Source organism: Lycorma delicatula, chromosome 10 (genome assembly GCF_047948215.1).
Source record: "Lycorma delicatula isolate Av1 chromosome 10, ASM4794821v1, whole genome shotgun sequence".
NCBI classification, from domain to species: Eukaryota; Metazoa; Arthropoda; class Insecta; order Hemiptera; family Fulgoridae; genus Lycorma; species Lycorma delicatula.
Genome location: NC_134464.1, coordinates 53,752,107 through 53,775,803, shown reverse-complemented (window position 1 = coordinate 53,775,803; position 23,697 = coordinate 53,752,107). Strand labels below are relative to the sequence as shown.

At 29.3% G+C, this 23,697-nt stretch overlaps 1 long non-coding RNA gene across 1 annotated transcript; it reads right to left on the bottom strand.

The window, feature by feature from the left end:
* Nucleotides 1–1,054: 1,054 nt before the first annotated feature.
* LOC142331336 (uncharacterized) lies at nucleotides 1,055–21,270 on the bottom strand. The gene is made up of 3 exons (XR_012757963.1): nucleotides 20,924–21,270; nucleotides 1,570–1,694; nucleotides 1,055–1,479 (listed from the first exon to the last, which is right to left on the bottom strand). It is a non-coding gene; the product is annotated as an uncharacterized LOC142331336 (long non-coding RNA).
* Between the last annotated feature and the right edge of the window lie 2,427 nt (nucleotides 21,271–23,697).

The window sequence follows — 23,697 nt, the reverse complement described above, 5'->3', positions numbered from 1 at the left end:
GTCATGCACAACCACATGACATGAATGTACCTAATTATTTTAACAAGATTTGTAATCCATTTTGATAATGATTAGATTATTGATGATGATGGATGATGGTTGGTGATCGCTGAACAATGGCATTGATCTGACCCAATCGGTACCCATTGAAACGTGATCTGTGATCTAATCGGTGCTCATTGAACGGAGATCAAGCATTCAATGAACGGTGATTTATGACCTGATCGGTGCTCAATGAATAATGGTGATCGTGATCTGATCGTTGTCAATGACAGCTGATTGGTGATGGTGGTGATTATTTATTGTGAGTGATATGTTAATGTACTAAAACTAACCTAAAGCTTGTTGTGTATTTGGGATTGCAATGATTAAATCGTCGATAGGCATTGAATATACAATTTGTAAAAATGTTTGACTTAGCACGCAGTGTATTATATTTTATTTGATGAGCTCTCGCCGCTTTTTGAAATCCACGAATCAAATTTTGTCATCAAATGTTAAATGTATCTTATAACAAATCTTTCCTAAAACCCATTTGATATAATAACAGACATTTTCACCAGGAATCTGTGTGAGGACACAGTAGTCATGCACAACCACATGACATGAAATGTACCTAATTATTTTAACAAGATTTGTAACCATTTTGATTATGATTAGAATATTGATGATGATGGTGAGGATGAGAATGATGATGATGGTGATTGGTGATCGCTGAACAATGGCATTGATCTGACCCAATCGGTACCCATTGAAACGTGATCTGTGATCTAATCGGTGCTCATTGAATGGGGATTAAGCATTCAATGAACGATGATTTATGACCTGATCGGTGCTCAATGAATAATGGTGATCGTGATCTGATCGTTGTCAATGACAGCTGATTGGTGATGGTGGTGATTAATTATTGTGAGTGATATGTTAATGTACTAAAACTAACCTAAAGCTTGTTGTGTATTTGGGATTGCAATGGTTAAATCGTCGATAGGCATTGAAAATATAATTTGTAAAAATGTTTGACTTAGCACGAAGTTTATTATATTTTATTTGATAATGTAAATCAATTCAAACAATAAATTACTTCAAAATTCTCATACAATTGGGAAAGAAGAGATGCTGTGAGTGTTGAGATGTATGACTAACACTGTAATGGTGGTAAGAATAATATTCTGCTTTTTATATACTTTAAGGGACTTTCAAACATCAACTACACAATATGACTGTGCCCAACTTTCCCACCCTGACTCTCAGAGAACCAAAAATAATCAAAGAATTTTATTGAGGAAAACTATGAATTATCTGGGAAATTTTAAAAATATCTTAGGGAATTTCACCTATGCGATTAATATTAAGTTTTCTTACCTTTAACTTTACCTTTTTTTCAGATATTGATTCTTTTTTATGAACATTTACAGATTACTTACATTTTTTATATATCTGGGCATGTTATTTTAGTTTCTGTTGGTGCATCACTTCTGTCTGGAAAATATAAAAATAAAAATTTACTATAATTAAAAAGCAATAGAACAATGTTAAAGCCTGACAGAAAATTGTGTTAATTATATTTACCTCTTCTATGAATCATGAGACCTTGCCGATGGTGAGCGGAATGAGTACTCAGTGACACAGAGTAGCTGGACCAAAGGTGCAACCACATCGGAGAGGTATCTGTTGAGAGCCAGAAGGAAGGATTCCTGAAACAGGGAAGCAACTCTTTCAGTAGTTGTTAAGGGCGTAGGTCACGATGACTTAAATAACCGTATCAACATCACTCAATCCTGAAAGCAATAGAAAAATTCAGCTGCTTTTTTTCGAAGAAAATGTAGCTCTCTGCATTTTCATAAAACAAAGATTGAGGCGCCTTCTATTGTAAAATGTTGTGGAGGTAAACTAGTTCCCCGTTTGGATCTCTGGGTGAGGATTACTATGGAAGGGGTCACCAGAAAATTAAAAAATAACATTCTACGAGTCAGAGCGTGGAATGTTATAAGTCCAAAAAAGGTTGGTAAGTTAGAAAATTTAAAGAGAGAAATGGATAGGATAAATTTAGATGTAGTAGGAATTAGCGAGGTTCGGTGGGAAGAGGAAAACTACTTTTAGTCGGGTAATTTTAGAATAATTAACTCAGCTTCAAATAATGGGCAGGCAGGAGTAGGTTTCGTAATGATCAATAAGATAGGGAAGAGAGTAAAGTATATCAAAACACGTAGCGATAGAATCTTTGTAAGAATAAAATTAAAACCTAAACTGATAACGATTGTTAACATCTACATGCCTACAAGCGCCCATGATGATGATGAGATAAGAAGAAATTGACGCGGCAATTAAACTCATAAAAGGTAATGAAAATTCAATAATAGTTGGATTGGAATGCAAGCATTGGAAAAGGCAAGGCAAGAAATATAGTGGGTGAATATGGGCTGGGCAAAAGTAATGAAAAAAGGGACCGACTTATAGAATTTTGCACGAAGTATAATTTAGTAATTCCCAACACCCAGTTTAAAAATCATAATAGAAGAACATACATATGGAAAAAGCCAGATGATACTGCAAGGTATCAGATATATTACAGCATGGTTAAGCAAAGATTTAGAAATCAACTCATCGACTGCAAAGCTTACCCTAGAACAGACATTGATAGCAACCATAATTTGGTGATAATGAAATGTAGGTTGGGGTTTAAAAACCTGAAGAATAAATCTGTGGAATTTAGAGAAGCTTGATGAAGAGAAGGTAAAGATTTTTCAGGAGGACATCACAAGAGGCCTGAGTAAAAAATATAAGGTAGAAATTTAGAAGAAGAATGAGAGAATGTTAAAAAGGAAATTCTTAAATCAGCAGAAGCAAACGTAGGCGGAACAAAGAACTGGTAGAAAACCTTGGATTTCAGACGATATATTGCAGCTGATGGATGAACGTAGAAAATACAAGAATGCTAGTGATGAATAAAGTAAAAGAAACTATCAACAATTAAGAAATACTATAAACCGGAAGTGCAAACTAACGAAAGAAGAGGGGATTAAAGACGAGTGTTCAGAAGTAGAAAGAGAAATGAACATTGGTAAAATAGACTGAGCATACGGGAAAGTTAAGGAAAATTTTGGGGTACATAAATTAAAATCTAATAATGTGTTAAACAAAGATTGTACACTGATTTATAATACGAAAGGCAAAGTGGATAGATGGGTGGAATATATTGAAGAGTTATAAAGAGGTAATGAATTAGAAAATGGTGTTATAGAGGAAGAGCAGTTAAGTCAAAGGGGATGAAAGGAGAGAAACAATACTGAGATCTGAATTTAAGAGAGCATTAAAAGATATGAATGGCACAAAGGCTCCTGGAATAGACGAAATACCTGTAGAATTACTGCACAGTGCAGGTGAGGAAGCGATTGATAGATTTCATAAGTTGGTGTGTAATATTTATGAAAAAAGGAAAGTGCCATCAGACTTCAAAATGAGTGTTATAGTCATGATACCAAAGAAAGCAGGAGCAAATAAATGTGAAGAATAAATAACAATTAGTTTAACTAGCCATGCATCAAAAATTTTAGAATTCTGTACAGAATAAATGAAAGGAGCGTGGAAGAAGTGTTAGGAGAAGACCAATTTGGTTTCAGGAAAAGTATACGGGGCAAATGAAGTGATTTTAGCATTCAGATTGATAGTAGAAGGAAGATTAAAGAAAAACAAACCAACATAATTGGCATTTATAGACCTAGAAAAGGCATTTGATAACGTAAACTGGAATAAAATGTTAAACATTTAAAAAAAATTAGGGTTCAAATACAGAGATTGAAGAACAATTGCTAATATTTACAGGAACCAAACAGCAATAGTAACAACTGAGAACATTAGACAGAAGCCATAATAAAAAAGAGTCCAACAAGGATATTCCCCACCACTGTTACTTTTTATCTTTACATAGAACTAGTAGTTAATGACGAAAAAATTAGGGTCCAAATACAGAGATTGAAGAACAATTGCTAATATTTACAGGAACCAAACAGCAATAGTAACAACTGAGAACATTACACAGAAGCCATAATAAAAAAGAGTCCAACAAGGATATTCCCCACCACTGTTACTTTTTATCTTTACATAGAACTAGCAGTTAATGACGTTAAAGAACAATTCAGATCTGGAGTAACAGTACAGGGTGAAAAGATAAAGATGCTATGATTTGCTGATGACATAGTAATTTTAGCTGTGAGTAAAAAATATTTAGAAGGAACAATCAACAGCAAGCAGGATGAAATACTATGCAAGAAAATAAACAAGAACAAAACGAAAGTAATGAAATGTAGTAGAAATAACGAAGATGGACCACTGAATGTAAAAATAAGAAGAGAAAAGATTATGGAGGTAGAAGAATTTTGTTATTTGGGAAGTAAAATTACTGAAGATGGACGAAGTAGGAGCAATATAAAATGATGAATAGCACAGGCGAAACAAACCTTCAGTCAGAAATATAATTTGCTTACATCAAAAATTAATTTAAAGGTGGAGAATATTTTTGAAAGTATATATTTGGAGCGTAGCTTTATATGGAAGTGAAACTTGGACGATTGGAGTACCTGATAAGAAAAGATTAGAAGCTTTTGAAATGTGGTGCTATAGGAGAATGTTAAAAATCAGATGGGTGGATAAAGTGATAAATGCAGATGTGTTACAGCAAACTGATGAAGAAAGAAGGATTTGGAAAAATAAAGTTAAAAGAAAAGACAGACTTATAGGCCATATATTAAAGCATATATTACATTAGGCATATTATAGGCCACATATTAAGGTAGGGGGTATACTAAAATTAAACGACTAGCACTTGATAGGGAATCTTGGAGAGTTGCATCAAACCAGTCAAATGACTGAAGACAAAAGCATATATTTTATAAACAATAATTGATTTATAAACAATTACAAACAATAAACAATAATTGGTCTATCCTCCATCCACTATTTATAGGCACCAAATATGATAAAAGTTAAAATTTATGTTTACATTGTCCCTTATAATGGTTACAAAAATTTTTTTTTTAAATGTTGAGTTTTTCAATAGGAAAACAAAGTATAGGTTTTTCCATAAGTCTTACTTAAATTAGTCCTAAATAATTCTTAATTAATGTTTATTTATTATAATTGAAATACTAATTGCAATATACTTAAACAGAATATACTGCTTTAAAAAAAAAAAGGTATTCTTGAGAATTACTACAACACAATTTTCAAAAATTATTATTATTTTATATCCGGTTATAAAAATTAGAAAACCTTTTTTTTTCTTTACATAAAAAGTAAAACCACTTGTTATTCAATTTGAGCCAGTTAATAACAGATCTTTATTAAAGATAAGAATTAAGAACACATGTTAAATTTAAAATATCAGCTGGTTTTTTGAGATTGTTAAGCTTTGAAAAGATTCACATATTTCCACCATAGATAGTTTGAAAATAATGATAACATAAAAATCACAAACAATATATATTGGTAAAAAAAGGTAATAATAATAAAAGTACAAAAAATTACAGATCTGGAATTAATAGTTAATTTTTGTAAACTTCCTAGGTGATAGAAATAAATGTCAAAAATAAAACAGTAAAGATAATAAAATAAACATACTCAAAAGTTAAATTTTTGGGTGGAATTTCCAAACCCTTTGAAACTATAGTGAGAAAAAGTAATGGTCTCTCACCAAAACTATTCAGTTGCACTCTGGAAAAGTTAATTGAAAAATATAATAACATAATACAAATACTTAATAAAAATGAAAATCTAAAAATGGGGCACAACATCTAAATGTTTAAATGAAAACATTTTAGCATTTGCTCATGATGGTAACTTCAGTAAAAGACAGTAGAGAATTCAAGAATTAGGAAAAAAACATGCAAACAAAACCAACCTACAAATTTCATATAATGTATTTTAATAATAAAAATTGAATCCAAATTATGAAAAAATTCAGAATAAGAATCAATCAAAATTGTCCAAAAGTTTAAATATTAGGTTAAATAATTACCCTGAATGTTTTTTTTTAAATAAAAAAAAAGAAGTAAAAGCCAGAAAACAAAATATGAAAGTGGCTTTCATCATAAACAAAATAAAAAATTCTTATTCAAAAATGCTTAAGACTACAAAAGCATATTTTTACAAGTGTTGGGTAGTACGTAAGGTCTACAGAGTTTTTTTAGGAAAAATCTAGTAACTGTTGAAAAAATTACTTTAAAAAAACTCTACAGCCAAAACTCAAGGATAATATTTATAAATTAAGCAAATCAGAAGAGATTTACCAAAATTTTGAAATGTTACACAATTAGAAAATGAACTCAAATTTTATGGTCACTAAATTGAATAGATGAAACTAAATTGACAAAACAAATATTTAATTTTATTTTTTAATAAAGGAAAACCTAAATAACTATGTTAAAAGTTTTTAAATGTCTGTTTCAGATTAATAACACTCTTTCTTCCAAATGCCTTATGCAAATAATTATTTATTTATTAACAGCATACACCAATTCACAAAAATACAATAAATATACACATGACTTACAGGTCCAAACAGGTAAAAAATATTTTTTTTTACCTCATTCCTATTTACTCCAGGAAGGAGATGATTTTAGGGAGCTTCAAAAGACTTTTGCTAGAAAAATTCTAATTTGAAAATAATTTAACAACTTAGGTATTATTTCTTTTATGCTGTTAAATGAATAAATATACTGTACTATGCATTTCACATTTGTATTATGTCAAATTTGAGTTTATGAATAAAAATGTTTGTAGCTTAAATTTAAATCATTTGTCTCAAAGTAAACGTTTACGGATTTCTTTATGTATAAATGTTAAAAACTTAAAGCAAACCATTAAAACAGACAGCTAGAATAGGGAAATCGTTAGTGCTACTTAATATTCAGCAGCAAAAACAATATTTAACTGATAATATTGAATAATATCTTTAAGACAGTGATTAGAACTGATAAGCATAAATAATACAAAGTAACTGTGTTCATGAGCAGAAAATAGAAAATGAGTAAAAAAAAGTTTCAGATAAAATGCACGTAAAACGTTGGGTCTAAATTACAGTTTGGTCCAAATTAACTACAATGTTACTTCTTTAAAATCACTTATATTTTTAATTTACCTAGATAACGATTTATCAAGTAGAACTCTACAAATATTTAACGTGCAACGCCGCCTTCAAAAACTCACTTTAATAATATATACACTAATTCAAAAAAATTAACTGTCATTACTTACTTTTTTCATAAACTTGTTTACAACAGACTAAATATGTATATATCATAACATACTTTTAGTAAGTGTACCATGAGCTTAAAATATTATTTTATTATTCACAGAAACCAGTCGGTAACTCTATCAAATAATTTTTCGTATTAAGCATTCAAGAACTACACAAACAAACAAACCCACGCCATTACACTGATTAACTATTAAGATAGCGTCCTTTCAAACGCTATCTTTGCAACAATTATATCACTATTAAACCGGAAAAAACTTAATCTACCGACATTTTGATTTTTGAAGTCTACGCGGGAAACAAGCCAATAATTGTAAGTCGTGAATGTAACGTTAACTAAATGAATTAAAATATTACTCTGGAACACTTTATCAAAAACCTAGTAAAAGAGAAAATTTAAATTAAAATATTATATTTATAATATATTATTAATTCACACGAATTCATAATCATTTTTTAATACACATACATCTTAATTTTTTTTCTATTTACAATCGCAGTTTAGAATATTAACTTGGAATATCCTTTAATCATTTTAAACTGGTAGTTTGTGTTGTCAATTTGGATTTTATTATTGAATCTAATATTGAAAAAAAAATTGATATTATTTTATTTCCATCAAACTGTTTAATACAAATTAAATACATATCTGTTTCTTATTCTTTTACTGATAGTTTTTAATGATGAGATCATATTAATGTAGTCTTCAGACTACATTGATTAGTACAAAAACCTTTAAAAAAACTTAGCCATTACAAAATTTAACAACGTTTTACACACACACAAGCCGGTGAGAGCTCACTCACTCCACTCATCTAGCCTGGGGGCTCCTCCCTTGGACTCCCGATATGTTTATTATCCTCATGGTTGTGGGAATTAAATATTTTACAGATATTCATTAAAGAATAAAGTCATGTTACTAAATTATATTTCTGCTGTCACAATGACAGAAATATAATGCAGTAAAAGGATTAATTTTTGGTTCTTTAATGAATAGCATTAATGTATTAAACCCCCCCAGGGGGCTAGGGCCTCAATCTACTACTTAAAACCTTTCCTGGGATACATTACTCTAACATAAATATACTCTAAATTACCCTACAGAATATGTTCCAGCCCCAATCAACTTCTAATAAAGTATTTGTGATCTTAATTTACCATTCCATCTTTCCTAAATTGCTCTTAAGTTCCCTCTGATAATGTTTAAGTACTCATGTTTACTTTCACAAAAGTTGCAAACAAAACCAGTCTGACGTATCTGGTAAATCTGAACCTTCTCCTAAAATCTTCAATATAAATCCTTTTAATTCAACTACTTAAATATAAAATACTATAACTTCTGATATATAACATTACATAATTATTTAATTGTATTAAATTATTTATATATAGATAAATTAGATATGTATGAGTGTAAATGACGTGTAGTCTTGTACATTCTCAGTTCGACCGTTCCTGAGATGTGTGGTTAATTGAAACCCAACCGCCAAAGAACACCGGTATCCACGATCTAGTATTCAAATCCGTGTAAAAATAACTGGCTTTACTAGGACTTAAACGCTGTAACTCTCGACTTCCAAATCAGCTGATTTGGGAAGACGCGTTAACCACTAGACCAACCCGGTGGGTAGTCATTTGACCTAATTTCATCTAAATTTACAGCGACTGAAATTATAACTCTAACTGTAGAATAGCTTGGAAATGTTTTAGAATGTAATAATGCTTCACATGTTGTTTAAAACATGACTAAAAGGAATAAGCCCGGTCCATAAACCGGGTATTTTGTAGTCACAAACACTTAAATTAACTGGTAACTTGGAACTCCAAACAACCAGTAACACAAAGGTGAAGTAACTAAAAACAACAAAACCGCTACGTTTTAATTGCATTATTTTATTTTAAATAAACACATTGCTGCTTTTGGGTGGCAGTATCTGAGGACTAACTTCACAGTGATATGAATGATGCATGCAAGTTTTTGGTTAAGAATTTTTCTTGGTAAACCCCAAACCAAATTACAAAATTAATAGATAATTCACAGATGAGTTCCAAAATCTTGTACACATTTGCCAGTATTTTACTGGTAGTTCACTATGCTGAGTGTTCATTGTCTTTAGCTGCTATACTTATTCTTAATTCCTTTCAAAATTTTAAAAAATAATGTTTAATTTTTTCAAACTTGATTAATTAACTTTTCATTTTTATTAGTTAAGTTAGATATGTTGTGGACTAATTCAAAAGCTTACTCAGTACTAAAAACAAAATATCACATTTACAAAGTGTTCCATGATTTAAGTTTGTAAAATAAATATTTAAACTTCAGAGTGGTTAATAATGGCATAGATGCACATGTGATTTGTGCATATTTTGAAAATTCATTAACTTTGTTCAGAATCAAATATTGCAATTTTTACTGTAATTTGCTATTGTGGTAAAATTAGATTTTTGTCCCAAGCCTCCCACCAGAGATAAAAAGCCTCAAACTTTCAATAGATTTAAAAGTTTGAATTTAAAAAAAATAAAAAAAGAAGGGAACACTTATCAATGTTCGTACTCTAGCTATGGTGAGTATGGTGACTTATGTAATAATTTAAAAAAGTCAATTCGATATGTCACAACCTTCATTGCAAATTTAAACTGTAAAACAGGAATTTATTATTATTTTATATCAAATTTTGGTCATTTTTACTTATAGACTTAATAAAGGGTTTTGGCATATTTTAGTCAGAAATCTAATTTTACCACAATAGCAAACTACAGTAAAAATTTCAATATTTGATTCTGAACAAAGTTAATGAATTTTCAAAATATGCACAAATCATGTGCATTTACGACATTATTAACCATTCTAAAATTTAATATTTATTTTACCAACTTAAATCATAGTACATATTATTCATAAATGTGATATTTTGTTTTTAGTACTGAGAAAGCTTTAGAGTTATTCTACAATGTATCTAATTTAACTAATAAAAATGAAAAGTTAATTAAAGATTTTGGAACTCATCTGTGAATTATCTATTTATTTTGTAATTTGGTTTGGGGTTTACCAAGAAAAATCATAACCAAAAACTTGAGCATGCATCATTCACATTACTGTAAGTTAGCTCTCAGATACTGCCACCCAAAAGCAGCAATGTGTTCAGGAGAAAATGTGCCTGTTTGTTTAATATCATTTGTCCTTTAGACAATTTTTCTTCAATTTTTAGATTTTTTTAGTCAAACTAAATTCTGGCTAAAGTTAAAAAGTGTTACTAAAACCTAAATTAAATTATAAACTATGTAAAATAAAATAATGTAATTAAAACCTAGCAGTTTTGTTATTTTTAGTTACTTCATCTTAGTGTTACTGGTTGTTTGGAGCTCCCAAGTTAACCGGTTGATTTAAATGTTTGTGATTACAAAATACCCATTTTATGCTTTTGGCATATTATTTTATGCAATTTTTAATATCTATGCGGGAAAAAAGTAAAGTTAGTGTTTTAAATGTACTAAAAACAATGTTATTATGGAACTTATCAAAGCCTAATAAAGACGATAGCTTAAATTAAAATTCTATACTTCGATTATTTATTCACACGAATTCATTATCTTTTTTTAATACACAAACATTTTAATTTATTTTTATTCACAATCATAGTTTAGATGATTATTATTATTATTACCTTGTAATATTCTTTGATCATTTACATACAGTACGAATGAAAAATAATGTAAAACGGGTTCAAAAACTCTTTACTTTTTAGTAGAGGACCATGGTACAAAATACCATCATTTCATTATTTGCTGAAACCAATTAGTAGACCTATCAAATTATTTCTCTTGGTCTGTCTGTCGGGTTGAAATTTATTATTTAATATATCACAGAAAAAACACAATGATATTTATTTCCATCAAATTATTTAGTACAGATTAAATAGTTATTTTTTTACCAATTGTTTTTCAATAAAAATTTACTGTAATATTTACCTCTGTTAATTTATTATTTTTGTTTACCTATCTATATATATATATATATATATATATATATATATATATGTAGGTTATTCACAGATTCCTGAATATATTTTTATAATAAGTAGAGTAAAATATTTATTTAATAACATTACTTAAACATTATTGTAACATAAATATGAACTAAATCACCAAACAATAACGTATTCTAGTCCCAATCAACTTATAATAAAGTATTTGTTGTCTAGTGTACCATTCCCTCTTCCCTAAATTGCTTTTAAGTTCCCTGTCGTAGTGTCGACAGGGAAACATCAACCCTTCTCCTAAAATTTAGAATATAAATCCTTTCTAATTCAACAGCTAAAGTACAAAATACTATAACTTTTGATATATGAACATATCTTATTTTAATATTAAATAATGTTACTCTCTTTATTTTACAAATAACTGTGTATCTCTTATAGCAATGAAAATAGTATCATTTTTATTACTTTTTTTCATTGTCATTTCACATGTCATATCTCAATTCTTCATTAATTATAAATTAATTTTTTAAATAAAAAAATTAGTGAAGAAAATGAGATAATTTATTATGGCACCTCCAAAATCAGCTGACCCTGGTTTGAAAAATTAAACTAACATGCAAGCATGCACATCTTCTTTGAAGCAGATGGCCGAACACTGACTGGGGAAAGCAAATGGGTATTCAAAATTTAAAATATTTCAAAATAAAAAAATGTCAAAACTGTAATTACATATAGGTATGCCCCCTTACCTTCAATCTGTTAACTTCCTACCAAAAAAATTTAAGAAAAAGCTTATGTAAAATAATAAAATCAAAGGAAAAAAAATATATATATATATATACTTTATATAATCATATTTATTTGATAACAAATCCTTGTGGTACAATATAATTGATTAGTTTGCAACAAAATTAACCCGTATTATTGCTTGCTTGTAAGTATTTTAATAAAGCGCAAAGCTTATTATCACTATTAATTTTATTTATTTTTATTTTATTATTTTTCTTCAGATATTTTGGTTTGTTTTTTAATTTTTTGTACTTAACAAATAATTAATACATTAAACAATTTTACCCATACATCAGTCATTTATAAACCGATTTGTACAAATGAAATGCGATTTTGTTCATAATAAAAGACTTAACATTTTAATTAATACATAATTTGATTAAAAAATTTAAATCCAAATTTTTGAACGCTACATGGGCACCAAATTTCATTAAAATATTTCAATCTGTTCTGAGATTGAAACTTTGTTCACATTTTTTAGTGAACAAACAAAATGGCATGGAGAGGGAAAATAATCAAGATACAACATTTCTCTACTTTTAACTTTTTTGTTTACTTCGATATCCTGAAAATTTTGCCAACACTTCTTGGGATACCTATACACTAAGTTGATGTCAAATAAAAAATGTGTTAAACCATATATCTTACAGGGTTATATTTAAAAAAGTTGTGCAATTTACAATAAAAATCAACTGATTAATATTTCTCTTAAGATGTTATAACGTTATAATAAAATTAGAAATTGAAAAGGAAAACTCTATTATTACTATATCATTATATTATTATTGAACTGCTTCAAATTTAACAAGATTTTTTCAAATTTTTTTTAAATCGTTTAACCAGCTCAGGAATTGACTGATTTATTATTTTTTTTAATCTCCGAGACTACCATTAGATATTGTTTTAGAGGATGAGATGAATGATGAAGTAGTGTGTGAAAATGCCATGCCTGCCCAGGATTTGAACCCGGGACACCTTCAGATGAAAAGCCAAAACGGACTGATATATTTAAAAATATTAAAAATTACAGGGAAAGAATGACTGATTTTAGCTAAAGCACCTAGAATTTATAAATAAATAAAGGAGAAAAAGAAGGAAAGTAAAGAGACCTTCTTAAATAACTATTTTAAATAACTATCTTAATAACTATTTTATTTTAATTACTACTAATTATTTTGATTTTAATAACTATCTTATTACTTAAATAATTATTTATTTGATAAGGAGTAGTAGGTAAAAACTTAACAGAGTAAAACAAAAATAAATCCATTATTGATAATGCATACGACTGATGAAACAAGTAAAAGCTTTTACCAATAAGGTACTGTATGCTGATGCTTGTTTTTATTTTACAGTTTGATTCGAAATGCTAAAAATTTAAAAATCTTTGATCAAATTTTTCAACGGTATAATATATTAATTAAAACATAATATATTCACAAGAAAAATAAAGAATATGTGCAAGTAGCACTAAGTTAATTCTCTGTAGTATTAGTCTGACCCACGCTAAGTTTTATAATTGCAAATGCAATACGGTTTTTAAATTCAGGAAACTTTTTGGCCAGTAATAATTTAAAAGCAGATAATGAAAATGTACGGCAGTGAGGTTACGAATAAATCAGATTCAAGAATTTTTCCTTCATCCTTTGATGATGGGAAATCAAATGTTCAGAAAAGAAAAACGTCCAACAACCCCTTCTTGTCATCGGAGATAAAAAAATATGTCAATGAAATTCATAGGAATAAAAAGTAACAAATTGGATTAAATGATCGGTGATAAAAAAAAATTGCACAAGTAATTTTAGAATTTTCAGAAATATATTCAATTTTAAGTATTGAAGCATTTTACATTAATAAATTATATCTACATTGGATAATAAAAACATAATAGACCGATAAACATTTTTTTTCTACAAAGTTTTAGGATTAGTCTATAGAAAATACAAACATAGTTTAACATTTTTTTTTTTAATATATGAGGCAATATCATCAAAACGCTTTTATACCTGTTCTGCCTGTCAGCTGTCAGTCTCTTGGCCTTCTGAATTTGCATCTTCCACTAGGTTTGAGTAATCAAGGATGCTTAAAGACCAATCTACATGTGCAACATATAATTATGGCAACCGGTTAATTATGTATTTATCCATCCTATTAAAAATGTTGGAGCAGCAAATTTTTGAATAGCCGTAGTATTAGTTTCTCCAATTTTTCAATACGAGTTAGCTAATAATTCTAAAAACTGTGTTCTAAAAGTAACCGATACAATGATAATATTTAACAAATAGCAATTATTTTCTCAAAATAAATGAGACCTTAGTAGTAATTAAAGGTAATTATTTTCTTAAGTGCATCGTTGAACAACATTATTAATAGCAATATTACCTTCATTATGGAAATTTAATCATAAACAAATAGATTAGTCGTGTGCTTTAAGTTTGGTTCAAAACAGCAAAGAAAATACTTTTGATCCGATAATTTTTGCCGTATACAAAATGTTTATTTTCTGAAAGAATAATATAATAGACCCAAAATATCCCTGTAAAACAATAACTAAATGTAAAAACATTCGATATTTTATTTTAGATGACTCGTGAGAATTTCTAACATCAACATTAATTTACAAAAGAGAATAGCAAGTCTAATAAACTACACTGTCATTAGAAAATTTAATTTTTGTTAATACTACTAAATGATAACCGCTTAATTTGCTGTAAACAGTTGAGTTTCATAAAATGTAATTAATTCAATGACAAAACGCCCATTTCCTCAAACAAATAATTGTTAGGATATAAACGAATAGTATTCCAGATTTTAATGTAAATTAACTAGGTATTCTGTAGAATACTTTAGCGGAAGTTATACGGCTCAGAAATTGCATATACCAAGAAAAGTAAAATTTCAAAAAGTAAAAGAGAAAGATTTTGATACGATAAAGACACAGCTATTACTTTATGTTTTTATAAGGCCAATTTATCTTCAAAATAATCACTGAAACAACTTGAAATTAATATTTTATAAACATAATATGTAAAAGTTATAAAGCTCTGAAATTCATATAGGAAATGTATAAAGATTTAAAAGGGATGAGAATCAAGTATTCCAATGTTTTTCTATGAATGTATTATTTTTCAACAAGTTTTACATGTCTCATTAAAATTGTATAAAATGTGATAGGTTCATTTCATGGATATTATTTTTTTTAGCGCTTAGCATCAAAATTATAACAGCTCAAACTCTAATTTCTTCTTTCATCGGCTAAACTATAGTGACATACTCATATCGATTTATTAAATTTACAAATAGTAAAATATTTGTACCTACTTTGAACCTTTGAACCTACTTGTACCAAATTAAAGGTTTATCTTCCGTTTTAACTAATACAAAGAAAAAGGTCTGAAATCAACAAAAAACTTTTTTATGAAATTTATATACGAATATGTATGTAGGTATATATGTTCACATCATACTCCTCATCGATCAGATCTAAATTCTATTTTAAAGAACTTCCTCTAATGGTCTCGTCAGTTATGTTCAGATAAATTAACAAGTGCCAGCTTCTGTGGCACAAGTGGTAGCGCCTCGGCCCTTCATCCGGAGATCCGAGTTTGAATCCTGGTCGGGCATGACATTTTCAAATGCTACAAAAACTGTCATTCATCTGAAGTTAGGTATTACTTCAGATGAAGTAATACATTTAAACTATCTAAATGACAATCTGAAGAAATAGGTCATCATTACATTGTCCCTGTCATTGCTTAATACTGAATTATTATAATGACAAATATCCTGATTCCATTCTGATAATCGCGTGAAAAATAATATATTTTTTCATTTCAGACACATTACATTTGATAGCGATTTCATTACATTATTTCTCTGCAATTTTTCTCATTTTTGCATTTCTTAAAAACTTGTTTTTATTTTTACAGGTCTATCCGCAGTTGGAATAAAAATTATGTTAAATGTTTTTAAATAACTAAAAATGAAAATTAGTAACATAATACCTTTGAGGGTATGTACCCTTAAGTACTTACTATAAGAGTGAATAAAAGCGAAGCAAATTTCTTGTCATCTTTAATAAACTTGTGTAGTTTTACACCAGCAGTAATATATAACAAAGAAATAATCTCAAGAAATTCTTTTTTTCATCCTTTCTAAATTTTTCAGCTCGTTCAATAATAAGCGTCTAAAATAGCAACCGATACGCAGTAGTAATTACATTAATTTTATTAAAAAAAAGACGTAGCTACAAAATGCTTATCTGTCCCCCTCCGGCAAATAAAAATAAGTTAGTTCAGAATGGTGAAGACTGCAAGTTTAAACGATTTAAAAAATGGTGGAATCGATGATTAAGGACTATCCATAAAGGGACTAAACATTAAATCCATTACAGTTCAAGAAAAGCAGAAAAACAATGATATTTATGATGAGATTTTGAAGAACGGTGTTCAAAACTAGCATTTTTACTTTCTGTAAATAACACTTTATTAGAGAGACCATGACAAGAAATTTACAGAGGATATCAGATGTTGAATAAACACCAGATGACTAGTAAAGCATATCGGTTTCTTTGAAGAACAAAAGACGTAAAGAATTCAAAAGCAGAATATAAACTGTATACACCAGAGTGCAAGTGTGAGAAAGGATGGGAAATGTAATGGAGATTTACATGTAATGTAAATGCGTACTGTAATATTTTGTTGAACTAAACTGAAATGAAAACGAGAAGTATTTTGAAAAAGATGAAAGAGCAACATATATTCAAGAAGAGAGTAAACATATATGCAAGAAGAGTAAACATATATGCAAGAAGAATAAAATACGTTGAAGAGTGTGACACATATTGAGGTCAATATCAAAAGGAGAAGGAACAAAATCGGCAAGAGAATGCAAGGATATGAGCCCGAACTGCAATTTACAAAAGCTGGCAGCTCTCTGAGATTTATCCATTTAATTACATTATTATTAAGAATGTATTCACATATCAGAACATCATCATAAACAATCAAAATCAGTTCTCATTACTGCCATTAAAAGTTTTCATCACACCAAAATCATATAGCCTGTGAATTATAAGTGTTAAAATATTATTTTAATTTATTATAGTTCGTAAACCCAACAATCGCTACTTTTACTAACAATAATTACCAATGGTCATATTAAAAAATATATTTTTAATCACAACACTTTAATAATTGTATTTTAAGACTTTCAAAGAACAAAAAATTCTCAATTTGATATGCTTATAATTTGTTCCTAATGCGATTTAAAAATTCTGTAACTGTTACCAGAAATAAAGCTAAAATTTCTTGCAAGAGTCTCAAAATGATTTAAAGAGATATGTAATAGTCATTTGACCAAATTTCATTTAAATTTACAGCGACCAAATTTACAATAACATGAACTGTGGAATAGCTTGGAAATACTTTAAAATCAAATTATACTTCACATGTTATTTAGAACGACTAAAAGGAATACACTCAGCCCATAAAATGGGTATTTTGTAATCACAAACATTTAAATCAACCGGTTAACTTAGGAACAAACAACCTCCAAACAACCAGTAACACTAAGATGAAGTAACTAAAAATAACAAAACTGCTAGGTTTTAATTACATTATTTTATTTTACATAGTTTATAATTTAATTTAGGTTTTAGTAACACTTTTTAACTTTAGCCTGAATTTAGTTTGACTAAAAAAATCTAAAAATTGAAGAAAAATTGTCTAAAGGACAAATGATATTAAACAAACAGGCACATTTTCTCCTGAACACATTGCTGCTTTTGGGTGGCAGTATCTGAGAGCTAACTTCACAGTCATGTGAATGATGCATGCTCAAGTTTTTGGTTATGATTTTTCTTGGTAAACCCCAAACCAAATTACAAAATAAATAGATAATTCACAGATGAGTTCCAAAATCTTTAATTAACTTTTCATTTTTATTAGTTAAATTAGATATATTGTAGAATAACTCTAAAGCTTTCTCAGTACTAAAAACAAAATATCACATTTATGAATAATGTGTACTATGATTTAAGTTGGTAAAATAAATATTAAATTTTAGAATGGTTAATAATGTCGTAAATGCACATGATTTGTGCATATTTTGAAAATTCATTAACTTTGTTCAGAATCAAATATTGAAATTTTTACTGTAGTTTGCTATTGTGGTAAAATTAGATTTCTGTCCCAAGCCTCCCACCAGAGATAAAAAGCCTCAAACTTTCAATAGATTTAAAAGTTTGAATTTAAAAAAAATAATAAAAAAAGAAGGGAACACTTATCAATGTTCTTACTCTAGCTATGTTGAGTATGGTGGCTTATGTAATAAAAAAAATCAATTCGATATGTCACAACCTTCATTGCAAATTTAAACTGTAAAACAGGAATTTATTATTATTTGATATCAAATTTTGGTCATTTTTACTTATTAGACTTATTGAAGGGTTTTAATATAAAGGACCCCAAAAATTAAAGAGAAGAATTTAATGAAAAAGAAATGTTTATTCATAATCCAGTCCAAAAACATTAAAGTTTATGCTAATGTATGCACAGCCAAAAACAACTATGTACTTCTAAACAAGCATGGCCACCAGTCACAAGCAGGCTGGGATAAGAATATAAAAATACATGTTTTGGAATGCCAATATATTAGGGAATAACTAAAAAGAAATAAAATAAAAAATGATGAAGCAACCAAAAATATTTTGGTTGAATTACTTCATATGAAATGATTTTTCTTTCTAATTTGTCTTAACAGTATCTCTGACTGAAAATACTACTTACTTCTGCATCAAGTGGTACTTCATGAAACTACATATATATATACAACTACAGATATAACGATCTTTTTATAACGACTTAATATAATTTTAGTAACAGTTAACCAGATACTTTCTTTCTTTTTCCTGTTTAGCCTCCGGTAACTACCGTTTAGATAATACTTCAGAGGATGAATGAGGATGATATGTATGAGTGTGAATGAAGTGTAGTCTTGTACATTCTCAGTTCGACCATACCTGAGATGTGTGGTTAATTGAAACCCAACCACCAAAGAACACCGGTATCCACGATCTAGTATTCAAGTCCGTGTAAAATTAGCTGGCTTTACTAGGACTTGAACGCTGGAACTCTCGACTTCCAAATCAGCTGATTTGGGAAGACGCGTTCACAACTAGACCAACCCGGTGGGTTAGTTAACCAGATACTAGTTTTTTTCTCAGTTGACTCCCCATCCCAAAGCCTGCATTAAGAAAGCTTTGCTTCAAAATTTTTTATATAAAATAATAAGCAGTGAAATAAAAAGCTTAAATCATTTAACATAAATAATATATCTAAATTGTTATTAGTCTGTTATTATATGTTATAACAGCCTGTTTTGGAATACTGAAAAGATATTTTTTTAAATGTTTACTCTTTAAGGTTACAAACATGAAATATTTATAATGAACATACCTTTTTAAAAGTAAATGGTAATTATGTTTTTTGAAGAGAAAAAAATTGTAAATTACCTCATCTGTTAAAAAGTCAAAATTGATACAAATGTAAAAAACTCAACATATCATTAAATAACTCAATAACTCTGAATCTAATTTCCCTAGATGCTTTTGGCATATTTTAGTGGCTAAGAATCTTAGCAGGTAACATACAAAAACATAAACAAAACAAAGAACATACCTGTAGTTGATAAATAACACTTGTTTTAAACTAAATAACTACGTTTTGCAAACAAAATTTTTCACTGTTCATAATGTTATAAGAGGGACTGAATCGGGACTCCACAGAAGACAACTATAATAAAGCTATAATAACTGCATACAAAAAATAACTTTACTACAAAAATTACCACACAAATCAGAAATGAAATTTTTTGTATATTTTTTGTACCAAACAAAAATTATCTGTTAAACAATACACCAAGTACAGTAATTAAATAACAAAATTCAAATACATAAAAATAATTCATTTTATTTATAGAAATGTAAAAATATATTCAAAAACCTATGCAAAACAAAAATTATACATTAATTTTAAGCCACTCATTTTTGGATTGATCACCAAACACTTGTGTTATAAACAAAAAAACAATTGGGTCTGAAATTAACTCTGTTGAACGACTGATATTTATTTCATTCATACTTTTCAAAGTTATTTTGTGATACTTAATGCAATACAACTTTACTCTACTGCTGCTATCTGCTGTAGTTACAACTACAGCAGATAAAATATGTAAGAAAAGTTAGATGTACTGAAAGTAACATTAAGTTGCAAAAATATAGATTTCAGTTAAAGTAGTTAAAACAGTTAATAAATTTTTTGCCTCAAGGGTGATATGGTCATGATTCCCAGTATAAAATAAAGGCATTTGCAATTGACATAAATAATGAAAATATAATTTTTTCTGACATTTCATTTGCTTATATTTGAATGGACAGTATGAAATAATCTGGTCATTTCTATCCACCCGTTTTATTTTTACTATAATTGATAATTACATCCGGTTTTTTTTTGTTTTTGTAAACAAAAACTAACATGTGCCCCCTTTAGAATGCACATGTACTTCACTGTCATTATGTGAACTGAAGATAAGGCTAATACATCTCTAGTGTCTTTCCATTTGACACACAGATGATTTCCTCTCATGTAAACGACTTTTTACTAAATTTATTTTTAGAAGCTCTTTCTGATAGGACATCCAGCTTTACTCTGTCACTGCCATAAAAAATAAACCGCTGGTGAACTATAAAACCGGTCCGTGAATGTTGTTTCCCTTGTCAAGATAATCCCGGGCGATGATAACGCTAAAGCGTTTTTCGCCCACAAAACCCCCAAAAAAATTATAAAGATAATCAGAAAGAAGTTTTTGGAAAAAGAGAAATAAATTTTTTTGTAATTTTTACCTGTGTAAATTTCAAATAGAAGTACATATGCGGTTGACGAATCACCTATAGTTTTCCTCCATAAACACGAAATCTTATCCTGCCTCTAAATCCACATACGGCTTCATCAACTATCAAATTTTCCCTTCGAGAAAAGCAGGCTGGATATTCAAGAGATCAAATTGTGCAAAAAAGACCTTAATTCAAATATTATTACTTTGTTCAGAGTCCGAATCTATGTAAAAATGGGATTCAAATAACATTTCATAATTAACAAAGAAAAACTACTTTATTTACAACCAAATTAACACGCCACAAAAGCACTTCTAACCCTAAACACGAAAACCAACAATTAGTTTATATTCTATATTTCCAAAAATATCCGGCAGGTTGCGGATAAAAACAAACGAATCATTCCAAATAAATTAAAGAACGAACCGTTTTTGAATTAAAGCGTAACAACGAATGTTATGTGTATGAAATTTATAACATAATTAAATACGACTGCCCATGAAAAACACGGGCTTAGGATTGAATGTGTTAAAGTAGAATAAATCCTGATGGATTTGAATTCGGACAATGGCCCAATAGTTAAATTTTGTTATTGATGTTAAATTAGATACTACCTCGAGAGTGATCTGCATCAAGTTAAACAGTATAAGTGTGACTGGGGTACATATTTTTGCATGGAAGAAGTTTTACAAACAAAAATAAAGAGAATGACATAGTGTAACGGTCAACATTCAATTTAGTAATCGGAAGATCGCTGGCTCAGTTGACAGCTGTCAGTCATTACTCACCTTTCTTTTTCTATTTAGCCTCCGGAATCAGCGTAAGGTATTATTTTGGAGGATGATATGTATGAACCTAAATGAAGAAAGTTGTATAGCCTTGTACAGTCGCATGTTGACCATCCCTGAGATGTTTGGTTAGTTGAAACCCAACCACCAAAGGATATCCGAATCCACGATCTAGGGTTGAAATCCGTAAATAAGTAACCGGATTTACTAGGATTTGAACCTTAGAACTCTAGACTTCGGAATCAGCTGATTTGCGATGAGTTCACCACTAGACCAACCCGGTGGATTCGTTTTTTTATCCCATTTATCTATTCTTTTTTTTTAACCTTCGAGACCACAGTTATGTATTGCTTCAGAGGATTGAGGTGAATGATAATTTTTGTAGTGTGAAAATGCCATGCCTGACAGGGATTTCAACCCGGGACCTCCGGATGAAAGACCGAGACGCTACCACGGAGGTTTACTTAATTTTTCATGTCAACTGTAGTTAAATTTGCATATAAAACGTATACAGTACATAAAAAAATGATTGCAGTATCATACACTACCCTATTATAATTTGTAAGTTCTATGGGATACAATGAATCGGTAAAACTAAACAGGATAATTCCGGTATAACCAAAGTAATATTAAGTTGCTCAAACAGTAACAATCAAACTATAAATAAACATAAAACTTACAAAAACAAATGATTTCCGCCTTCCGATAGTAATACAGATTAGTATTGGGAAGGCATTTAATAATTGAATTAACGAAGTGCGAGTCTCAATCACAATATGAGCTGCGGTTGAACTGCATGAGTCGAATGAACATTACAAAAATAATAGAATTAAATTTACGTTACAGAAAATAAACTTCTTTTTAACACTAATAGGCTTCCCGTGGAGACTGTGTGAGGCTAGTGAGATATGCGAGCTCCTCACGGGAGACTAACAGGGTGCCTATGGGGCGCTCTTTTGGAAGGTGCTCTCATAATATCACTGCAAACAATCGTCCGATTTTCAAAATTCAAACTGTATTTTTTACCAAGTTGAAGGCTAACTTTTAACTTTTGGATGCATCCTGTACTCTCCATTTAACAGATCACGGTTATTCAGAGACAAACTGTATGTATATAGTTTGTATGTTTGTTATCACATCATGCAAGAACTAACAAACCAACCAACCAATTACTTTAAAATTTGCAGGGTATATTCAGGTTTTCCCAGGGAAGGTTTAAAGCCATTGTCTACATGGTTATGATATTAAAAATATTCATTAAAAGTATTCACCCCCAAGGAAGGTGAAACTGAATTCAGTAAGGAAAACACAGATTAATCCTCCTTTTATTGTTATATTTCTGTCATCATGGCAACAGAAATAAGTTATGAATTTTCCACTGTTAAAGGTGTGTGTACGTTAGTTACCATGTTACTATTATTCTATCTTTACTTTCTTTTTCAGGTTTCTATATAAAGTTTGAATACTAAAAATATTATTTATCAGTATTATTCTCACAACCATGAGGATAACATACAGTGAGTTGGTTGAAGGGGTTAAGCCCCCTGGTTAGATGGGAATGGCGACTGAAGCAAGCTCTGTGGCAAATTGTAAGTGGTGAGTGAAGCCATCTCTGCGGCCATGGGGTATTATTCTTCTTACAAGAAATCATGTACAAAACTGAATAAGGAATTAAGAAGAAATGGCTTTTTAAAACGTCTGCTCATACGTAGAAAATTCAGAAAAAACAGGGCAGTACAAACTTATGTGCAAAAAAGTAAAAACAGCAACATGAAATATGTTGATGTATTAAAGAAACTACCAGTAAAAATAGTAAAGTGTTATAGGAACAAGAAAATGTATTTGAAAGGTGGAATAGGTACAACACTGCTCAAAATGAGGCCAAGTGATCTTCTTATGAAGGCTGTAATTAAATGGAAAAACCTGAAACAGAAGCAGCAAACCTAAAATTGGAAGTTTTATTAGCATCAACATAACTGATTAATTCTTAAAAGA